The 21,335-nt window shown below is 45.4% G+C and overlaps 1 protein-coding gene and 1 long non-coding RNA gene across 3 annotated transcripts in view; both read left to right on the top strand.

The window, feature by feature from the left end:
* Window positions 1-21,335, top strand: part of LOC120702931 — a 45,820-nt gene that overhangs the window by 14,059 nt on the left and 10,426 nt on the right. The window contains exon 2 of one of the 2 annotated variants that reach the window (XR_005686587.1): window positions 219-509. The exons of the other annotated variant lie outside the window; for it this stretch is intronic. The gene's annotated coding sequence lies outside the window, so the exon portion shown is untranslated. Of the gene's footprint in view, window positions 1-218; window positions 510-21,335 lie in introns of those variants that run through there. 2 annotated transcript variants of the gene reach the window in all.
* Window positions 15,867-17,163, top strand: LOC120702936. Its single transcript, XR_005686590.1, has 4 exons — window positions 15,867-16,159; window positions 16,253-16,663; window positions 16,761-17,062; window positions 17,127-17,163. It is a non-coding gene; the product is annotated as an uncharacterized LOC120702936 (long non-coding RNA).

A 21,335-nucleotide genomic window follows, 5' to 3' on the forward strand; every position in this document is an offset into this window, starting at 1 on the left:
TAATCCCTCAAGAACTCAGAGCCTCCCTAGGAGGGCGAGTTAGGGTGTTATCAATCTGCCATTGTTCGTTAGGATTAGCCCTAAGCCATATCACCCACCACAAGCCTTCTAATATACTGCTGCGTTAGGCAATCTTCAGTTAACTGTACGTTTCCCTTTTGCAATGCTCAGTTTATTTTGGCGCTGGTGATAAAATGTGGCATTTTTGTGTGATGCAGATAAGCTCCTTGAAGAATAGGTGCTGGCTGCCTACTGTCAAGGTTCATCGCGGGGATGCCCTGACATTGCCAGATTTAATAACGTTTCCATAATGAATATGGCATTTGTAATAATATTCAGATAACTGTTGTACTGAATATGGTTGTGCTGGTTTCTTGTGATTGTCTCATCAAGTCAGGGCTGATACCTGCTTGAACTTGTGTGACTATTATGGTCCAACAATTTCTCTTGATTTGCTTCTGCCACTATCTGATATATGGGACTGTGCGGTGGGTAATATGATGCAATAATCTACTGTCCGGTGCATGTACGTGATCATTGGTCATTTTACTGATACGAGGTGCACGTGTTGTTGTTCAGCAATATGCAAGTACCAAAATGGGTTGACTGTTGCCTGCTGAAATGGGTTCATCACTTTCCATTTTACAGGTTAAGACCTGGATGTTCCAACAGAATATGTAGCAGACAAAATGGAGAAGCTTATGCAGGTTATGGCTCTCTACATTTGTAGGCTTCAATTTTATTTCTGTTAATTTTTCCAGTTGGCTCTGAACTTTAGGGGCATGTTGGAGTTATTGCAGTTCTACTTTGTTGGGATCCTATTGGAACTGTTCTTTTAGTTATATCCAAGCTGTGGGTTAGTATGGTATACACCCTCTTTGTAAAGATTTGAAGAGTGGTGGTAATTTCTCAGATTGTTTACTTTTTTTCTGTTGTGTGCAGGTAGTAATTTTTTTTAAAGAAGTGCAGGTAGTAATTGAAGCCTAAGCATATTCCTTCAGCTTCATCTGGATTATATCACAACAGAACTGTAAGTTTTGCCTTGTTATGGTTGACAACGTGTGGCAATATGCAGCTGTTGTCATGCTTGTTGTAAACCTTGTGTAGCTCTAATGCAATCTGTTTGTCTATAGTTCTTGTTGATCATGCTATTTTTTGAGATTAATGACAGCCATGTAGTTTCAGATTTCTATATATGATCCTTTATTTTTTTTGATGACCCTAGTGATATACTCATAATGCCATTACATGGATAAAGTTGTTGTGTTCCTGTTAGTTTTTGTTTCCTTTTTTATACTTTTATTAGACTTTGGCTTCAACGCAGTGGTAATACAAATCCCCTTTCCTCTAAAATGTTTCGTTTCTGTCGCATGCAGATAGCAGTCAAGGTGTAACATTATTCCAGGTCTTCCCTAAAAAATAATCCAGGTCCATTTGGATCATACACATACCTAAAATAAGACATAATGCATTAAGTTTTGCCTCTAAATCTAACTATACACAGTAAGGCCATGGTTGACCACTTAGGCTTCTTTCGGAGCATATAAGGAGGTAGTCGTGTCGCATTTGCTGCATATATTTGCTTGCTATCAAACCTTGTGTAGGTGTGTAGTGTAGATCTATTGCGATAATCTAGCTGTGGCTATTTCCCATGGAAAAATCTAGTAGTGGCTAGTTCTTGTTGATCATGCTATTATATTGTGAGATTAGGATAGCCTGGGATTGCATATGCCTACAGATGCTCTCTTTATTTTAATGATGACCCTATTGATCTACGCATAATGAGAATATCTAGATATTTTTTCTGATGTCTTGCTGTTGCAATCTGATTGTTGCTAGATCTTGTATTATGCTAGTTTTACATCTAATAAAGAAATCAAGCTATTTTGTGAGATTGGTGATAGCTATTGGATTATGCACACTCTTCTCCTCAGTCCTCACCTTTTGATGTCCTGATAATCCATGGGATTGTTAGTTGTGTCCCCAAGTACGTTGAATTGCTCTTACATTGCTATCATTAAGTATGTCCATTTTTTTTCATGAATAGTATGATTTGGCAACATGGTTCTCTCTTAAAAGTATTGCGCAACAGCGTGACTCCTGATGAAACCGTTTATGCTGCTCAAATTTCGGTGTGCCTGGCAACGATATGCTCCAAATCACTTTAGTTTGACATATACTCCAACCTATGTGAACTGCCTGAGTTGTGCGTGATGCATCAAGCCTGCGATTGCTTGGCTTTAGGCCCTCTTTGGCTCGCTGGTAAAACGTAGGATAGGAATAGGAAGGAGCCGGCGCAGGAATAGGAAGGCAGCCGTTTCCTTTCCTCTTCCTTTTCTTTCCCCGTGCCTCCGCCGCCGGGCACTCGTTTCCTTCCCCAGGCGCGGAACATCAAGTCGCCGTGGATTTTTCGTTTCCTGCGTGTACAGTGAGAGCCAATCCTTTCCCTCTGCGATTCCTCCGGAACGTTTTTTGCGCTCCCAAGGGGATGATGATGTCAGCTCGTTCCTGAGGAAATTTTCCTTTGCTCTCCCTGCGGTTCACCCACGAACCAAAGGACCCCTTAGTGTGTTGATGAGGACGAAGATGCCTTTGGTTTTTCTTTGAAATCTGGAGCATATTCTACAGAGGTACTCCCTCCGTCCCATATTGACTGCACTTATAAGATTAAAATTTTTTTCCAAATTAAACGCTTAGTATGCCAACATCTGTACGGAGTATAGGGAGTAAAATAATCTATGGGCCCATTTATTAGTTAAAAAAGGAAGTGAAGCTTCCTGCTGCGCCGAAAAGGCCAGAACGCTCTAGTTTCTTCCGCTCTTTTTTTCTATCTCCCGCATGGCCAGCGTTCCCAACGCAAGCTGGAGTTTCCCTCATTGGCAATAAAAAAATTACCCTCACCTGTGACTCTACGACCCCAGCAGCAACCTTTTAATAGGGGCAAAATTGTAATTTGCTTTCTACATTAATTTGCGCCCCTGGTTCTTAAAATGCAGATATATTAGGACGGAGGGAGTAGTAGGTAAGGGATGACGCGCCACGGCCACAAAAGTTCTGAGATCATCCTTCCTACTTTACACAGCCTTCATCTTTTTCAAGGGAAACTTTTGACCTCAGACTTTGGAAAGTTGAGACCGGAAAATGAAAATCTGAACGATCTAGTGCACATCCGTTCGAAGGAGACGATGAGTTGTATCCTCTTCTGAGTTTTTTTTTAATCTTAAAGTAGGTACCTCGATTATTTTTCTTCCTTCTGCTTCTAGAATCCTAGTTACTCGTCGTTGATTTGGTGCATTGAAATCTACTCCCGAGTCGCTTTGGTTTGATCGGTCATTATTGGACAGTGACAAGTGACGGTCGCAGGGATTGGAACGAAGATGCGGCCGTCATTGTCAGTCGACTCGTCATCCGTCAGCCGTGTGGAGCCGTCCTTGCCGGACGAGGAAGGCATCGCGCGGGGCTCCAGCAGCCGCGCAGCGTCGTCCCCGGCTCCCCGCGCCGAGAAGAGACGCTCCCATCAAAAGTGAGCGGCAAACGTGTGCGTGTGCGTGTGCGAGGCCAACGAAAAGAAAAGGAAAGAAAAAGAAGACCCGTCGCATGAACCTATCCGTAATTCTAATTGTTTTTGCCATGTTCCTGTCTCCGTCGAGCGGGCAGCTCGCCGGTGCGAACCGGCGCCGGCCGACAACGCTTAGGCCGTTGTCACATCGCCCGTGTCGAGATCGATGGTGGCGAAGGAACCGGTTCTGGTGGACATTGGATTGGGAACTTGGGACGCAGCGCATGTGGGGGATTAGATTGACAGTGCGTGCCTGACGATCAATTTGCTGCAATAAACTCTGGACTCGGGATTTTTTTTTCCTCCATGTCTCCGAAGACACCTTTTGCCCCAGAAGAAAACTAGCACCCGCTTCACACACAAACACACATCGTTTGAATTGGAATTCTGTGGGACCGAAGCCGGCGACCAGAGAGGGGGTGAATGAGAGCCGATCAAAATTTCTTCCGAAATTCAAACCGTCGGCCTATATCCCGAAAATCACCCAAGCCCTCAAGCGTTCTGGCCAAAGTTTGGAATAGCTATGGAAAAACTAAACCAATACAAAAGGCCTCGAACGAGCGAGCGAAACCACGAAGCAAATCGGAAGCGAATCGGGAAAACTGCAGAACTGATCTGCCTGGACCGGTCTGATCGGTGCGCTGGACCGGTCTGCCTGGATCGGTCTGACCGGTGCGCTGGACCGGTCTGACCGGTCGTGCCTACCGGTCTGACAAGTAGCACCCAGAAAACCCCCGAGAAATTGGATTCAAATGGTGAATCCCGAGCAAACGACCACGAAAACCGATGAAACTTGGGGGATTGCTTCGCCCCTATCCCGTGAGCATATCCCCAAAAGATCTCGGCCCAAAGATCAACGAATCGTGAGAATTATGGGGGAGATCAAAAGGGATTGGGGTTTTCTCAAACACTCAAGAACTCGAATTCGAACACGCCAGTGATTCCAGAGGGTTTAGGTCAGAGTTGGGAGCACGGGAATCACAGCAAAGAACTCATGGACTCCTCGCAATCAAGTGCACCAAAAACGAAATCGAAATTTCATCAAACAAGGCACAAAACGAGGAGATGGATTGATTCAAATCGCCCAGAGAGCACGAGGAGGTTAGGGTCTCCTTTCCCAATCAAATCCACAATAGTTCTCACACAAACAACATTCAAATCTATCCTAAAGAGATGAACTAAGGAAGAGGAACACAGGGGCGGCGGCCTGGGGAAACAGAGAATTCACGGACGAGTTACAAAAGCCGCCATTAACCTAACACAAGTGAAGGGGTATTTATACCCGCGGGACCAGTCAGACCAGTACGCTAGACCGGTCAGACCGGTTGGTTAGACCGGTCAGACCGGTGCCAGGGACCGGTCAGATCGGTTGGCCTGCAGCACCCCCTGTACACGATCTCATCCGACGGCCGAGGTTCTTTCTTCGGAACGAAGTCTTCTCCACGATGCCGCCGTCTTGATGAAGATCCTTCCGCAGTTTTGGAGGGTCCGCGAAACCCGGGTAGGTGGCCGGTTTTGACAAAACCGCCAAAACCTCACGCGCGGGAAGATTACCGCCTCCACGCCGTGGCCCTAGACGCCGTTCCCGCCTCGGCCTTCTGACGGCCCTAGACGCCGCCCGACGCCCGTCACCTCCTCGCCCGCAGCGAGGCCCTAGACGCCGTCGACGCCCGTCGCCTCCGTCAGTCCCGAGACCGACGCCCGTACCTCCACGACTTGGCGTCTTCAACCGCCGTCCGCCTCCTTGGTTTTGTGGCGCAAACCAAGAAACCCGCCTTCCGTCGCCGCTTGCGCCCTCGATCCAGCAGTGGACGCCACATCTGCCGCCCGGTCCGAGCTCCGGTCCCGGCTGCCCTTCACCGCCGTCCACCGCACGGTCCATCGGCCACAGCACCTCCACGGCAGCTCCCCGTCGACACTCGACGCCCGTGTACCTGCAATCCAAAGACCAAGCGCACGATCACACCGCACGGTTGACAATTCACTCATCACAGGCAGGGTAGAGTACTCACATTCCTCAATCTCTCCCTTGATGAGTGCATTGTCAACACACCACAAACGAACCAAGAGAAGTGAAAGAGAAGAACAAAGAAGCACAAAAGAGAAAAACTCAAGCAAGTGACGAAAAGCTCAGAAAGGCAAGAACAGTCACTTACTCAAGCAAAGATCGATCCCCTAAGACAAGGGCAAAAGCTCGACGCAATCGATCAAAAACCAAAACATGACTCCTCAAAGACAGAGGTAACGCTCGACGCAGTCATGCAAGAAGCAGAGGAAAACCCGGAGCCAAGAACAAAGCAGAAACTCCTCAAGCAAAGCTTTTCCCTCTCACAAGTGCAACTCTCCCAAAATGATGCACTCTCAAGGCCCTGTGCACAACAAGTTTTTTTTTCAAAAATCAAACAAGTCTCCCCCTTGTTCGATCACTTCTCTCAAAATTCTCCCCTTTGTTGGCACATGCACACATCAAGTCTAAAAAGACCTAAAGCTCCCCCTGAAGCTGAAACTCCCTCTGAACAGATGCTATGCAATGAATGCAATGCAGGAGGTGTAAATGAAAACATTCAGGGATACAAGGATATGAGCAACATCTAGTAACAAGCACGTGTGCATCCATAAACAAGACCTGCATCTAGCTCAACAGGGTATATCAAATCAGTCTAGAGCTAGGCAAGTTCAGTTTAGGAGAAATAAAAGCATCACCCATGATCTAGCACTAACAAGTAGGAAATGGAAAGCAGTGCTACTCAAACTCATACAGGTGAGCCAAACCAGCCAAAACAAGTTGCCAACATTCTTTTTTCAATCAAATTTATCTCAATCAATTCTTAATGCCAGGGGTTGAAAGCTTGTCATGTTTTACTTAGCAACGAGGCCAAGCCTATGCCAAAAGACAATCAGAAGCTTAAAGCACTCGTTTCAGTCATGCACAGTCTTGCCCGGGTTCTCACAAGTGCAAAGTGAGCCGTCCCGAAAGCTCGATCAGTGCGACAACCAATCCCACCTGGATCTTTTCAATCCATTTCAAGAACAGTTTAAGCAATTTTAACAGATTTAGATCATTTCAAGTATGAATTGCTGAACGAAAAGCCACACTAGCATGAATAAGATAGCAAAGCATATCAACACGCCCTAACATGCTAGTAGCCAAGACAGGGTGATCATGTTTTCAGATTTTCAAATCAAAATAGCTTTACTCAGATGATGTCATATACACAGTGGAGCAAGCTATACATGATCAAGTTTATCAACTCACACTAGCAGGCACTAGAAGATCATAGCAATGTATACAAGAATGCTAGTGCAAGTGAGACAATGCAAAATGCAAACATGTACAATGCATATGCACAATGCAACTACCAAACCTAGAAAACAAAGAGAAGCAAATAAAATCTACAAAGCTAACCAAAGAAAAGTCAGCAATCAAAAGGGGTAACAAACCCCAAACTCCCCTCGCAATCGAGCAAAGGTGTCCTGCTCTAGCGGTTTGGTGAGGATATCTGCGGTTTGCCTCTCTGAAGGGACATGGATCAGGTCTATGTGTCCTCTCTCATGATTGTCTCGCAGTAAATGGAATCGGATGTCTATGTGCTTGGTTCTGGAGTGTAGGACAGGGTTCTTTGCAATGCTAATGGCTGACATGTTGTCTACAAAGATAGGAACCCTACCGAAACTCAAGCCATAATCCTGCAAGGTTTGTTTCATCCAAAGTATCTGGGAGCAGCAGCTAGTAGCGGCAACATACTCAGCTTCTGTGGAAGAAAGCGCTACGCTAGCCTGCTTGCGAGAGGACCAAGACACCAAAGATGTACCGACACCCAACCGAAATTAGCATCAGAAAAGCCCACCAAAACCAGAGAAGAATCCGCAGAATACCATAGACCAAATTCAGGGGTGAATTTCAAATACCTGAAGATGCGTTTCACCACCTGCCTGTGGGAGGTGCGCGGCGAAGCCTGATACCGCGCGCAGAGGCAGACGCCGAACTGGATGTCCGGTCGCGTCGCCGTCAGGTACAGGAGAGAGCCGATCATGCTCCTGTACTCCTTCTGGTCCACCGCCTCGCCGTCCAAGTCCTCATCAAGCGCCGTCGATGTGCTGATCGGAGTCGGCTGAGGAGACAAGTCGCTCATGTCGAACTTCCGCAGCAAGTCTCTAGTGTACTTGGCTTGATGGACAAAAGTGCCCTGAGGAGTTTGCTTGATCTGCAGCCCGAGGAAGAACTGCAACTCACCCATCATGCTCATCTCGAACTCCCTGGACATCTGCTCAGAAAACTTGGAGACAAGAGCGTGAGAAGAGCCACCAAAGATAATATCATCCACGTATATCTGAACTAAAAGAAAATCAGTGCCAGATCGTATGAGAAACAAAGTTTTATCAACACATCTCATTTTAAAACCCTAAGCCATCAAAAAGGTTTTCAATCTATCATACCAATCTCTAGGTGCCTGTTTCAAACCGTAAAGAGCTTTCTGAAGTTTATAAACACGGTTTGGAAACTTGGGATTTTCGAAACCAGGGGGCTGCTTTACATAAACATCTTCTTCGATAAAACCATTTAAGAAGGCAGATTTAACATCCATTTGGAAAACCTTAAAACCCTTGGAAGCAGCAAATGCAAAAAAGATTCGAATAGCGTCCAAACGAGCAACAGAAGCAAAGGTTTCCTCAAAATCAATACCCTCTTTTTGGCAAAACCCCTCGGCAACAAGACAAGCCTTGTTTCGAACAACCAAACCATCCTCACCCTGCTTGTTTTTGAAAACCCACTTCGTTCCGATGGGATTACAAGCAGGTGGAGGCTCGACTAAGACCCAAACTTGGTTTCTTTCAAAATTTTCAAGTTCCTCATGCATGGCATTGACCCAATTAGAATCAGAAAGAGCGTGTCCAATATCTTTGGGCTCAAAAGAGGCAACAAACGCTGAATGAGCGAAGCCAGCGATACTTGTTACCTTGGACCTGGTGACTCGCTCGTTGAGATCACCTAGCATCTGTTGAGGTGGATGGCGACGCTGAATATGTCGCGGTGCTTCCCGTGTCGAAGTCGCCTCCTCCTCAACCAAAGCTGGTGCCTCCTCAGATGCAACTGGTGTAGCCTGAGTCACCTCCTCGAACAGCCCCCGAGAAGTAGACGTAGTCGGGTCGGGGCCGTCGTCATCGTCCGAGCTCGTAGCAGAGATAGCTGGGTCCACAGCACGCGTGGTAGCCTCAGCCTCGCCATCTGCAGCTTCTTCCTCTTCATCTTCAAAGATGGAGGTGCCGAGCTCATCATCTCCTGCAACTTCAAAGACAGAAGAATTGCACGGTGCAGTCTCGTCGAAAGTGACTTCACAAGTCTCTCTGACGATGTTAGTATCAATAATCAGCACACGGTACGCTCTAGAGTGAGAAGCATAACCGAGAAAAACACCGTCAGACGAGCGAGACTCAAACTTATCAAGATTTCCATCTTTCAGCACAAAGCACCGGCAACCGAAAACTCTGAGATGGTCAACACGGGGCTGGCGTCCAAACCGTAACTCATAAGAAGTCCTGTGCATGAAAGCACGCAAGAAAATGCGGTTGGACACGTAACAAGCGGTGTTAACCGCCTCAGCCCAGTATTTGCGAGGAGTCCTATGCTCATCGAGCATCGTCCTCGCCATCTCAACCAGCGTCCGATTCTTCCGCTCTACAACTCCATTCTGCTGTGGAGTGTAGGGAGAAGAATACTGGTGTTCGAGCCCTTAATCACTGCAAAAGGCGTCAAAACGAGCGTTTTTGAATTCTGTGCCATTGTCACTGCGGATCGCTCTCATGGCCTGGGGTAACTCGTTTTTCAACCTCAAGATCAAGTCTCGAACAAACTCAAAAGCCTCATCCTTGGTTCTCATAAAAAAGACCCAAGAATAGCGAGAAAAGTCGTCCACAATCACAAGAACGTACCACTTCCCACCAACAGACTTGGCTCGTGTCTGGTTATCCACCTCAGTGGCCTTGAGCTTGCTGAAAATCTCGTTCACCGTCAGAGTCTCATAGCCAGCAGACTCAATGATGGCGTTCACCTTGAGATCCCACACAGAGCGATCAAGTGCGTAAAGCAACTTAAGGGTCTTCTCGTGCTCTGTGTACTCAAGGGCACCAGCAGATCTGTTCGCATTTACCTTGTTCACAATCGACTGAAAACGACTGAACATCAGGTCAATGCTCTCACCCGGCTCCTGTGTGAAGTTCTCGTACTCACGCCGGTGAGTCTCGAACAGTCTGGCCTTCACCTGAGGTGTACCCTCGTGGTAGTTCTCAAGGCACGTCCAAATTTTGTGGGCTTCCTGAAAACCCTGGACGCGTGAGAACTCCGCACGAGAAATGCCAGCGAACAAGGCATTGACGGCCTTGGCGTTAGCCTCGTGCTGGGTCACCTGAAGAGGCATGGTCCGAACAGCCAGCACCTCGTAAAGCTGGTTCGTGGTAATTTCGCAGACCTCGGCTCCCATGCTCTGCAGGACGGCTCTCATGCGAACTTTCTAGTAGGCATAGTCCTCGCCGGAAAACACTGGGATCTTACCAAGACTCGCCATGGTCGCCGAGTGGTTTTCGAACCGGTTAAGGTACTGAAAACCTCAACCAAGCTCTGATACCAATTGTAGGACCGAAGCCGGCGACCAGAGGGGGGGTGAATGGGAGCCGATCAAAATTTCTTCCGAAATTCAAACCATCGGCCTATATCCCGAAAATCACCCAAGCCCTCAAGCGTTCTGGCCAAAGTTTGGAATAGCTATGGAAAAGCTAAACCAACACAAAATGCCTCGAACGAGCGAGCGAAACCACGAAGCAAATCGGAAGCGAATCGGGAAAACTGCAGAACTGATCTGCCTGGACCCGTCTGACTGGTGCGCTGGACCGGTCTGACCGGTCGTGCCTACCGGTCTGACCAGTAGCACCTAGAAAACCCCCGAGAAATTGGATTCAAACGGTGAATCCCGAGCAAACGACCACGAAAACCGATGAAACTTGGGGGATTGTTTCGCCCCTACCCCGTGAGCATATCCCCAAAAGATCTCGGCCCAAAGATCAACGAATCATGAGAATTATGGGGGAGATCAAAAGGGATTGGGGTTTTCTCAAACACTCAAGAACTCGAATTCGAACACGCCAGTGATTCCAGAGGGTTTAGGTCAGAGTTGGGAGCACGGGAATCACAGCAAAGAACTCATGGACTCTTCGCAAAAGTGCACCAAAAACGAAATCGAAATTTCATCAAACAAGGCACAAAACGAGGAGATGGATTGATTCAAATCGCCCAGAGGGCACGAGGAGGTTAGGGCCTCCTTTCCCAATCAAATCCACAAGAGTTCTCACACAAACAACATTCAAATCTACCCTAAAGAGATGAACTGAGGAAGAGGAACACAGGGGCGGCGGCCTGGGGAAACAGAGAATTCACGGACGAATTACAAAAGCCGCCATTAACCTAACACAAGTGAAGGGGTATTTATACCCGCAGGACCGGTCAGACCGGTTGGTTAGACCGGTCAGACCGGTGCCATGGACCGGTCAGACCGGTTGGCCTGCAGCACCCCCTGTACACGATCTCATCCGACGGCCGAGGTTCTTTCTTCGGAACGAAATCTTCTCCACGATGCCGCCGTCTTGATGAAGATCCTTCCGCGGTTTTGGAGGGTCCGCGAAACCCGGGTAGGTGGCCGGTTTTGAGAAAACCGCCAAAACCTCACGCGCGGGAAGATTCTCGCCTCCACGCCGTGGCCCTAGACGCCGTTCCCGCCTCGGCCTTCTGACGGCCCTAGACGCCGCCCGACGCCCGTCACCTCCTCGCCCGCAGCGAGGCCCTAGACGCCGTCGACGCCCGTCGCCTCCGTCAGTCCCGAGACCGACGCACGTACCTCCACGACTTGGCGTCTTCAACCGCCGTCCGCCTCCTTGGTTTTGTGGCGCAAACCAAGAGACCCGCCTTCCGTCGCCGCTTGCGCCCTCGATCCAGGAGTGGACGCCACATCTGCCGCCCAGTCCGAGCTCCGGTCCCGGCTGCCCTTCACTGCCGTCCACCGCACGGTCCATCGGCCACAGCACCTCCACGGCAGCTCCCCGTCGACACTTGACGCCCGTGTACCTGCAATCCAAAGACCAAGCGTACGATCACACCGCACGATTGACAATTCACTCATCACAAGTAGGATAGAGTACTCACATTCCTCGAATTCAAACGAGGACGCCATTGGCTAGGCTGTCAGAATCAGTTACTAGTACGCATATACTACTTCCGTGTCCGTGTGGTGCCGAAGCGCCTGACCAGGTGCACTGTATGTAGAGTTGGAGCATAGGAAATCAGTGGCGTGAAATCCAGGCATCCAGCGACCAGGACATCAGCAGCAGCACCGGTCCAAGCCAGCGGCTCAGCGCCAACATCACGCGACCTGATCGAAAGCGAGGCCAGCATCCACAGCGACCATGTGCATGTGCTCCGGCAGCTGCTGTTCACGCCTGCGACCGCGACAAATTTTGCAAAGCAGAGCGCCAACCCCACCGCCAAGGCAAAAGATGGGAAATGCTGTATTGAGGAAAGCTCTGGAAATATCACATTGTTTACGCCGTGGTTTGGTTTCTTGGATCACCACATGTTTTCCTCGTGTGACAAGCTGGTTTTCTTCTGGTGCGTAAAAGATGGAAATGTTATACTGGGTTTAGGTGTTTTTTTTTTCATCTCTCCCACACCTGATTTTTTTTTTATTCGCATCTCTACAAGTTCTCTAGCTCGTTTTGAGGTTACGGTTTAAAGGGAAGGAATGTACATGTATTATGTCTAGAAAGATGCCAGACCGGCCGAGAGAGGTTACGAAGAAAGAACTTTGATCAAAATTGTTCATTTTTAATTAGATCAAAGGCCCATAATCCTAATGCTTTTAGGAAAAGAAGATAATGCACCCAAATATAAGGTAGATGGATAACGGCAAAATTCTTGCTGGTTCCTTTTAAAAAAAAGTAAGAGAAACATAAGTTTAGGCCAAAGTGGAAATGTTGTTTGTTGTCAGTGTACCCAAAGTGGAAATGGTGACTGATGAAACTAACTATTAAGCCGTACCATTATCGCCTCACCCAAAATGGAGAGACAATCATCCCCTGATATATATGACTAGACCACGGTAGTTGCAGAGGAAACTAAGGCCTTGTTTAGTTTTCAAAAAAAAATTGTACAGTACTCGTCACATCGGATCTTCGGATATATGTATGAAGTATTAAATGCAGTCGAAAAAATAATTAATTACACAGTCTAACTGATTAGCACAAGATGAATCTTTTAAGCCTAATTAGTCTATAATTAGACATTATTTGTCAAGTAACAACGAAATGTGCTACAATACTAAAACCCAAACTTTTTCACCAACTAAACACATCCTAATGTCTGTACGCACTAGGAAATAACTAATGATGATCATAAAGCCGGTTCTGGCTTTCCGAGCAATTTTCTTTTCCCCCGCCCTTTCGTTATATATGATGTGCCTTCCTTTTGGACTCCACTAAACAATTGTTGTGCTTCTCTGGTCGCTTCACCACTCAGATTTTTTCGATAAGGAAAGCTTTATCAATTTTCCATATTTTCACACCTAGAAAAGCTGAGTTTATATGGAATGCTTAGTTTTAAAAGCTTTTTGTAGTTTTTTTAGCTCAAAAAATTAAACACATCTTCTAAAAGCTAGTATTGGATTTTTTTTAAAAAAAAACCAGCAGCAGCTTTTCAGAAATCTTAAAAGCTGCATCTCAAATAAACAGTGTCCGGCAAGTTAGATAAGGCGGCATCTCAAATAAACAGTGTCCGGCAACGTTAGATAAGGCCCTGTTTAGTTCGCAAAAAAATTTCTACAGTGCTCGTCACATCGAACTTTTGGACACATGCATGGAGCATTAAATGCAGTTAAAAAATAACTAATTACACAGTCTAACTGATTAGCATGAGATGAATCATTTAAATCTAATTAGTCCATGATTGGATATTTTTTTCAAGTAATAACGAAATGTGCTGTAGTATCAAAATCTAAATTTTTCACTAACTAAACACACCCTAAGTTAGGGTACCATTCTCGAAGAGGTGTGTTTCTTAACCAATTATCTCCTAGACTAGACTATAATTTGTGATCCATCTCTAATTGTGTAGGTGCCAAAGCGGAGGAACTCTACCTTCACCTCCATCACACTAGCCCATTTTCCACTGTATTTGTGGAAGTGGTTTGGACTGGAGGTATTTATTCCGTGAAATTTGTTGCTATGTTCTATCTAGAGCTGTCTTGGGCCGTGCCGTGCCAGCCCGGCCTGTCTCTCTCGTGCCTCGTGCCATGTCAGGCCTAGATTTCTAGACACGATTGGGCATATCGTGCCGTGCCATGCCGGCACGATAAGTCTTTTACTAAGCCCAATCACGGCCCACGGTACGCCGGCACGTCTTCATGCCGTGCCGGCCCAAGCACGGCCCTCCAGATACTTGCAATTTGATTCTATATGCATCTATGGACAAATATTACTATTGCAATTAGGAAGCATATAAATTATGGATGGTAGAAAAAATTTACATGATTTTCTTGAATAAATATTTACTTCCATGATTGTTGTTAATGAGAAAGGAAGATTATCTATTACAGTACAATAACAGGCTAAATACGAGTCGATGGGTTGTTTTTGTGCCATGCCGCCCAAGCACAGTCCAAAATGCGGGCCGTGCCATACGACCCATCGTGCTGAGATCCTAGGCCCGTCACAGCTATATGTCGCTCGTGCGACATATCACTGGCCCATCGCCTGAAAGACTTGGTGGAACCAATTCGGCCCAATATTGCTTAGTGTTCGAAGCCCATTATCCATTTATTTGCTGAATCACAATTGTGTAGTGGGCTGTTGCATCTGTATGCTGTTAGTCCATCAACTAGCTGTTGCATACATGCACTACTACTTTGTTGCGGTTTTTTATTTTTTTTATTTTTTATTTTTGTTTTTTACAAAAATATATTTTCGATTTGGAAATTTACATGAATATATCCCGGCCGCCCCGCTGTCGGGCGGCCGGGACCTGGCCGCCCGGCAGCCGGGCGGCAGGGACTTATCTGCAAAAAAAGTCGACAAAAAATTGTGCCGAGGTCCCTGGAGGACCGGCCGCCCGGCATAGGAGCGGCGGGCCCTGGCCGCCCGCCTGCGGGGCGACCGGCCCCCCAACCCTATATAAGGTGTTGACTGCCCCTCACTCCTCATTTGCCTCACTAAAAATCTAGAAAAAAAGAAAAGGGAGGGAGGGAGGGAGAGGCAAAGCGGCGAAGCCCTGCCGTATTTTCAAGCCGGCGACTGTATGTAACTAAAATTTTCTACATTTTATAAATAGATTATATTGTAATTATTTTTTTGAAACAGTAGATTAGCAATCAGTTCAATTATTGTTAGGAGTGATTAGTGGTACATTTAGGTGCAGTTACTTATAGTGATTAGCGTTGATATAGTACATTTAGTGTTAGATTTAGTATTAGAAAATACTAGAAAATTGTTAGAGAAGTATTAGAAAATCAAAAAATTGCAACATAATATTAGAAAATTGTAGAAAATGTTAGAAAATTGTAGAAAATTATAGAAAATGTTAGAAAATTGTAGAAAATGTTAGAAAATTGTAGAAAATTATAGAAACTATTTTGTTGAAACAGTAGATTAGCAATCAGTTTAATTATTATTAGGACTGATTAGTGGTACATTTAGGTGTAGTTACTTGTAGTGATTAGCGTTGATATAGTACATTAGCAATCTAATTAATTAATGTTAGTAGTGATTATTGCTAGATTAAATATTAGAAAGTACTAGAAAATTGTTAGAGAATTATTAGAAAGTCTTAAAAATTGCAAGATAATATTAGAAAATTTATAAAATGTTAGAAAATATTAGAAATTATTATAAATTGTTAGAAAATCTTAGAAATTATTTAGGAAATATAAGGAACTATTAGAAATATTTAGATGTGTGTGATTGTATTATATTATTTTGATCTTACGTGGTAGGTATGGCCGGGGTTACTCCTGCGTTGCTGGACCCAACAATAGACTCGGGTCAACGGTCCTTCCTTGCGAAGGTTCAGCACCAAGAACTAAACGTGCTGCGTCCACGTCCACCTGTAGAGTTGGTTCCTGTAGACCCACGATGGGTGCCCAGGTGATATGTCGTCTATTTTCTGTTTTTATTCGTTATACATTTTGTTATATAATGTATTAACATTTGTGCACTGTATGATGCAGGCTGAGCGAAGCAGGTCTTCTCACTGTGGCTCGTCTTGCTAAGAGTGCTTTGGTGAAGCTAGACATGTCTCTACTTTCAGCTCTCGTTGACAGATGGAGACCTGAGACACACACGTTCCACCTCCCTTGTGGGGAGATGGCACCGACCCTGCAGGACGTTGCGATGCTGCTTGGTCTTTCTATCACCGGAGACGCTGTTGGGCCCCGCGTGGTACCTTCTACGTGGCTGGAGGATCTTGAGGAATGTTTTGTAGGTGTTGCCACCATGATTGATCCTAAAGATTTCAATGAGCACCCACAGTCGAAAGGCCCTTCCAAGTCATGGCTCCTACAGTTTCAGGTACAATTTCGTACAAAACGATGTGTTGATGTATTTTATGGCTTTGAAATACCTCATGTGTTTCTTATTCTCAATGTTCGTACTTCATTGCAGCCGGATCTGTTGGCAGCTGATGTTGATGAGTACAGCGTGACTAGATCACTCGAGGCATACCTGCTGTGGTTGTTTGGGTACATCATGTTCAACAACTCACACGGCCACTGTGTGGATAGGGTGCTTCTGCCCTATGCACAGGAGATCGCCGATGCAGATGAGGATGTCATACCCTTATATAGTTGGGGTTCAGCGGTTCTTGCATGCACATATCGTGGACTCTGCAAAGCATCACGGCAGAATGATAGGAATGCTGTCCTAACGGGGTGCCCAATTCTGCTATAGCTTTGGTCTTACGAGAGGATTGCTATCGGTCGTCCCATAATTGACCAGTCACCGCACAAGCCGGATATGTACGGTGACACGGAGGACGACAGACCCACCATGGGGACTCTCTGGTACTCTCGACAGGTATGGACCCGATAAAAATTTATATTCTATGCATACTATGGTCATACATTGTTCCCTCAATACCTTTCTTATGGACACATAATTTTTATGTTTGCAGAAAACATGGACACATGTACAGACCCGGCGGTCTTATCCTGAGTTTGTTACCGAATTTGATCGATTGACCCCAGAAGACATTGTGTGGGAGCCATATAGTCCTTCGGCTATAGCCGCACGTGCACCGCTTGGGATATCTTCAGTGTGCACACAGGACCAGGGCCTATGGATGGATACTGCAGCTTTGGTGTATGACGTTGCAGTTGAGGCCCACTGCCCGGATAGAGTCATGAGGCACTTTGGTCGACGTCAGTCTTTCCCTGTGTCTTCAGCGTTGGATCGTGTTCAGCGCCACGATCATAGGTAACAAAAATGTATAAGTCCCCATGTACTAATAACATGAAACTAATTTCTATTTAACGTGCAGTTTATCAAGGGCTGGACATCCTTTCTCGTCAATGTGGTTCACTAGATTACAACCATGGGTGGCTGCGTGGGATGATGCAGGCGAGCAGTTGGCTGAGGATACCAGTCCACACACTGAGCCTTCGTTTCGGGCGTACCTGACCTGGTACGAACCGAAGACTCGTTGCCGTTTGACGTATGTTGACATGCATCCACAGCCGCATGTTGCGACTTCGCAGGATCGCTATGCACGACACAGGGATGAGGCATTAGCTGGGGCGGTGAGTAAATGTTGACGGCATTTTTGATCTTTTAAGATTTGTATACTAAGTTTTTTTGTTGCAGTTCGAGGCTTGTAGGTTGCTTGAATTAGATTGCTCACTGAATGTAACGAGGATTCATGGCGGGTCTACGATGAGCATGCCGGCACAACTCGAGGCTTGGACCACTCAACGTGATAGAGCCCGAGGCATCCTTCAGGCCTTTGGTACGCGGACGGAGTACGAGGATTCCTACGGATCGTCGCAAGTGTCGACGTCGGTTCCTTGTGGTCCCGCATGGCAGCAGTCTTCCTTATACCATCGACAGTACGAAGGTATGGTGTGATATTTACCAATCCGTATGTTTATATGTAGTATTTAAATACGACTCCACACAGGGTACGTGTACCCCGGTTCTCAGCCCTATGGAGGGCCAGGTGCCTCGCAAGGGGCTCCATTTCAAGGAACCCAGTTTACCTCTATGCCACCAGTTGGAGGGACTTTAGGTAAATATGTGGTACATAATTTTATTTGCTTATATTTTATGGTCGAAGGCTCATACGTTATTATTTATACTCAGGATCACAACAGTTCACCGGAGCGGGGCCGTCTTCGTATCACCCTATGCCTCCACCAGGAGGATATGAAGGAGCTTCTTTCTATCCACCACCACCACCACCTGGAACACATGGTACGTAGTATAATTTGTATAGAATTGCATTCACCTATTGAATGTTGCTTAAATTTTTTTTTGTGATCTGTAGGGTGGTCTGAAGACAACGACGCGGCCTCCTTGGACGACTTTACACGGTTGTTTGCTACGCCTGCCCAGGACGATGATCCCAGCTTGCATACACCTGTGGCTTTGTTACGCCATCCTGCCAGAGACGTAAGGCCACCGGACCGTCATAGCTACCCTACATATCACGTACAAACACGACGTAAGAGAGGTCGGAATGGTAGGGGTGGTTAGTTGTTGGCACTTATTTCTCTATTGTTATTATGAACGGTTTCGACTGTTCGGATTATGGTTGTTTATGATTGTGGTAGTTTACTTGTTATTTGTTTCTATAGATATTATTGATGTGAACTTGTTATGTTTATGGGTTCCATAATGCTCGTGAAATAAGGAGAGTTCTTGCGAAATTTTTTCCGTGATTTAATGAAGGACAAGTTAGGTGCGGGAGGAGTTAGCGGCCGAGATCCCGCCGACGATGATGACGACTACCGCATACAGAGTAAACTTCGTGACACGCTCGTATAGATCAAAATAGAGACCATAGTGTATCTAGCTGCGAGTACGAGATCACAGGTTGTCACTGCTCAGCACGGCGATCACGGGTTTCCCATATGTCGCATTGTTTGCCCAGACAAACGTGACAAAAGACGACAGCCCAATAACAGTGCCCTTTCACCATTTCAAAAAGATGTGACAACACGTCAACCACACCAGCTCACCTTCAAAGCAGTCTCTCGGGCGAGGACGACGAAACTGTCATTCTACAGCGAAGTTCTGTGGCGTGTAGTGGGGAAGGAGGCATCTAGGCACGATCAACCGAGCGGCAGCGATGCAGTGCTGTGAGTCTGCATGCACTTAGATGCTCTGCATGCACAGATATGCATCGAGTAGTCAGTTCGAGAATTGAATCTAGCATTTTCAGTGTTCGGTCAGCTAGCCTCGTCACTGTGTTGTCATGTAGGTTTTTCAGGTGCATTTACACTCCGAAGTTTGTGAACTCCCAGCAGCAATCAAACACCAAAGCTCATTGTATACCCAATGTCTAGAGGTGGGTCTAGCGGGAAGAATTACTACGGTTTTGGGAAAATAAAAGGGGGAAGAAAGGGAGACCCCATAATATGGGAGGGGCCTCTTGGACCTGATTCCTTTCCGGAACCAGTGTTTGAGTTTCCGCCACAGCACAAGATTGAATTTACCAATGAAATTCCTCTTCGACAATACGATAACCGTAGAGAACCGTGGCCAAAATGCAGACATGGTGATGACTGTTTAGTGCAGATGTGCACCGATGGGATGGATGGCGGTCGGCGTTTCTTCAAATGCCCACACGCATGGGTAATACTCGGTTATTTTATTTCTTTATCTTCATTGAGACACCTTACATGAAATTTATTTTGCAGTCTTCAGATGCTCCAGAAAACTGTGGTTTTACCATGTGGGTCGATCCTGCACCAATTGATTCAGTTCAGGAGTTCATCGAGTACCTCCAGATAAAGATCCTTGATCTGGAATGCAAGGTGAACCATTACGAGGAAGTGAGCGAGGGTAACAAAGACGACGAAGATGATGATACCAGCAATGCTGCCACTTCACAGGATGAACCATGCACTATTCCTTACTGCAACTGCCCTTGTCACAAGAAGAAGGGCACTGCCCCTCCGGCACCACCGCCTGCAACACCTGCAATGGGTGGATACTGCGGAGAAGACTCAACGCAGTTTGCTACGTGGGGGTACGGCTACTAGGACTACCTAGTGCTAGTGACATGCTGCATCGTTGTGTTTGTTGTGTTTTTTTAAATTACCTAAGGCATGCTAGCTTAGTTCAGAATCTATTTATCGTAGTTGCAACGGGTTCTGCCATGCCACTGCATGTCTGATGTGTGTTTCATTAACATTGTATTATGATGTAATTCCTATGGTTTACATTGTGTAATGCAGTTTTTAGTTCTTAATTCTTACCGTTATATTTCATGTGTGGTTCACAGTATTCTAGTCTCCTGAAAAGGTCCGAAAATATTAAAGTCAAGTTCGAAGATTCACTAGATTGCTTGTGCGTGCGTGTCACCTCGGCGCCGTGATCTGTGGCGCAAAGACGTGTTATCTCGGCGCCGACCCCCAGGGTCTATTTCTACAAAAAAGTTACAAAAAGAGCACATATGTGAAATTCTTTCGCGAAAAGAGCTAAATTGCAAAAATTACGGCCGTTCGCCCCGCAGCCGGGCGGCCTGGGGGGCCGGCCGCCCCGCTGCCGGGCGACCGGCCCCCAGGGACCTGCCGCCCCGCTGCCGGGCGGCCGGGGTATATTCCTGTAAATTTCCAAATCGAAAATATATTTTTGTAAAAAACGAAAAAAAATAAAAAAAACCGCCTACTTTGTTACTAATGTTGGTGGGCTTATTGCAGCACCTACTAGAAGGTTCTCCTTATAGTTTTTTCTTTTCTTCATCTTATTTTATTTCTCTTTTCTTCTTTTTTTGCTACTGCTTGCTTTTTTCATAATCTTTCCTTGTTTCGATCTTGCTTCTTTCATTTTTTCTTTCTATTTTCTATTTTTATTTTTAGTAACTACTTTAGTGATTATTTTATAGATATTTCTTTTGCTTTTCTGATTCTTTAATTTTTTTCATTTTTCCAATACCTTTTTCTTATTATTTTTTTCTCACGTTTTCTCTCTTGTTTCTAATTTCAAATATTTTATATTATATAATACTCATATAATCTATTTTTATGGTTCATGTGTTTTTTTAAACAATGTGCATAATGGCTAGACAGATATTAATATTTGATATTTTCCTTTCATCTTTTTTTTAATACTTTGATTTATTTGATTTCCATTGTTTCTCATATAATAATATTTTATTTTATTTTTCCATTTCATATTAAATATCTTATTTATTATCTACCTTTTTATTTTTATTCTTATTTAGTTTGCATGCTCCCTTACTTTTTATACATAATTTGATTCATTTAAACTTTTCAAAACATCATAAAATCTAGTGTGTGTTCATATAGTATTGTTCCTGGTATACAAATTGTTATTCCAGAAACTCGTTTCTTCTTAATATATAAATATTTGTTCCTGAGTTTATATTATTTGTATGTGTGTAACTATTTTGTTCGCAACGCTAAATTATTTGTTCGTTTTATAGATTATTAAATTGTTCCGCGATGTTAATCCATTTGTTCGTGATATTAACTTTTTATTATTTATCTTATACAATTAAATGTTT

The sequence above is a fragment of the Panicum virgatum genome, chromosome 4K (genome assembly GCF_016808335.1).
Source record: "Panicum virgatum strain AP13 chromosome 4K, P.virgatum_v5, whole genome shotgun sequence".
Taxonomy (NCBI): Eukaryota; Viridiplantae; Streptophyta; class Magnoliopsida; order Poales; family Poaceae; genus Panicum; species Panicum virgatum.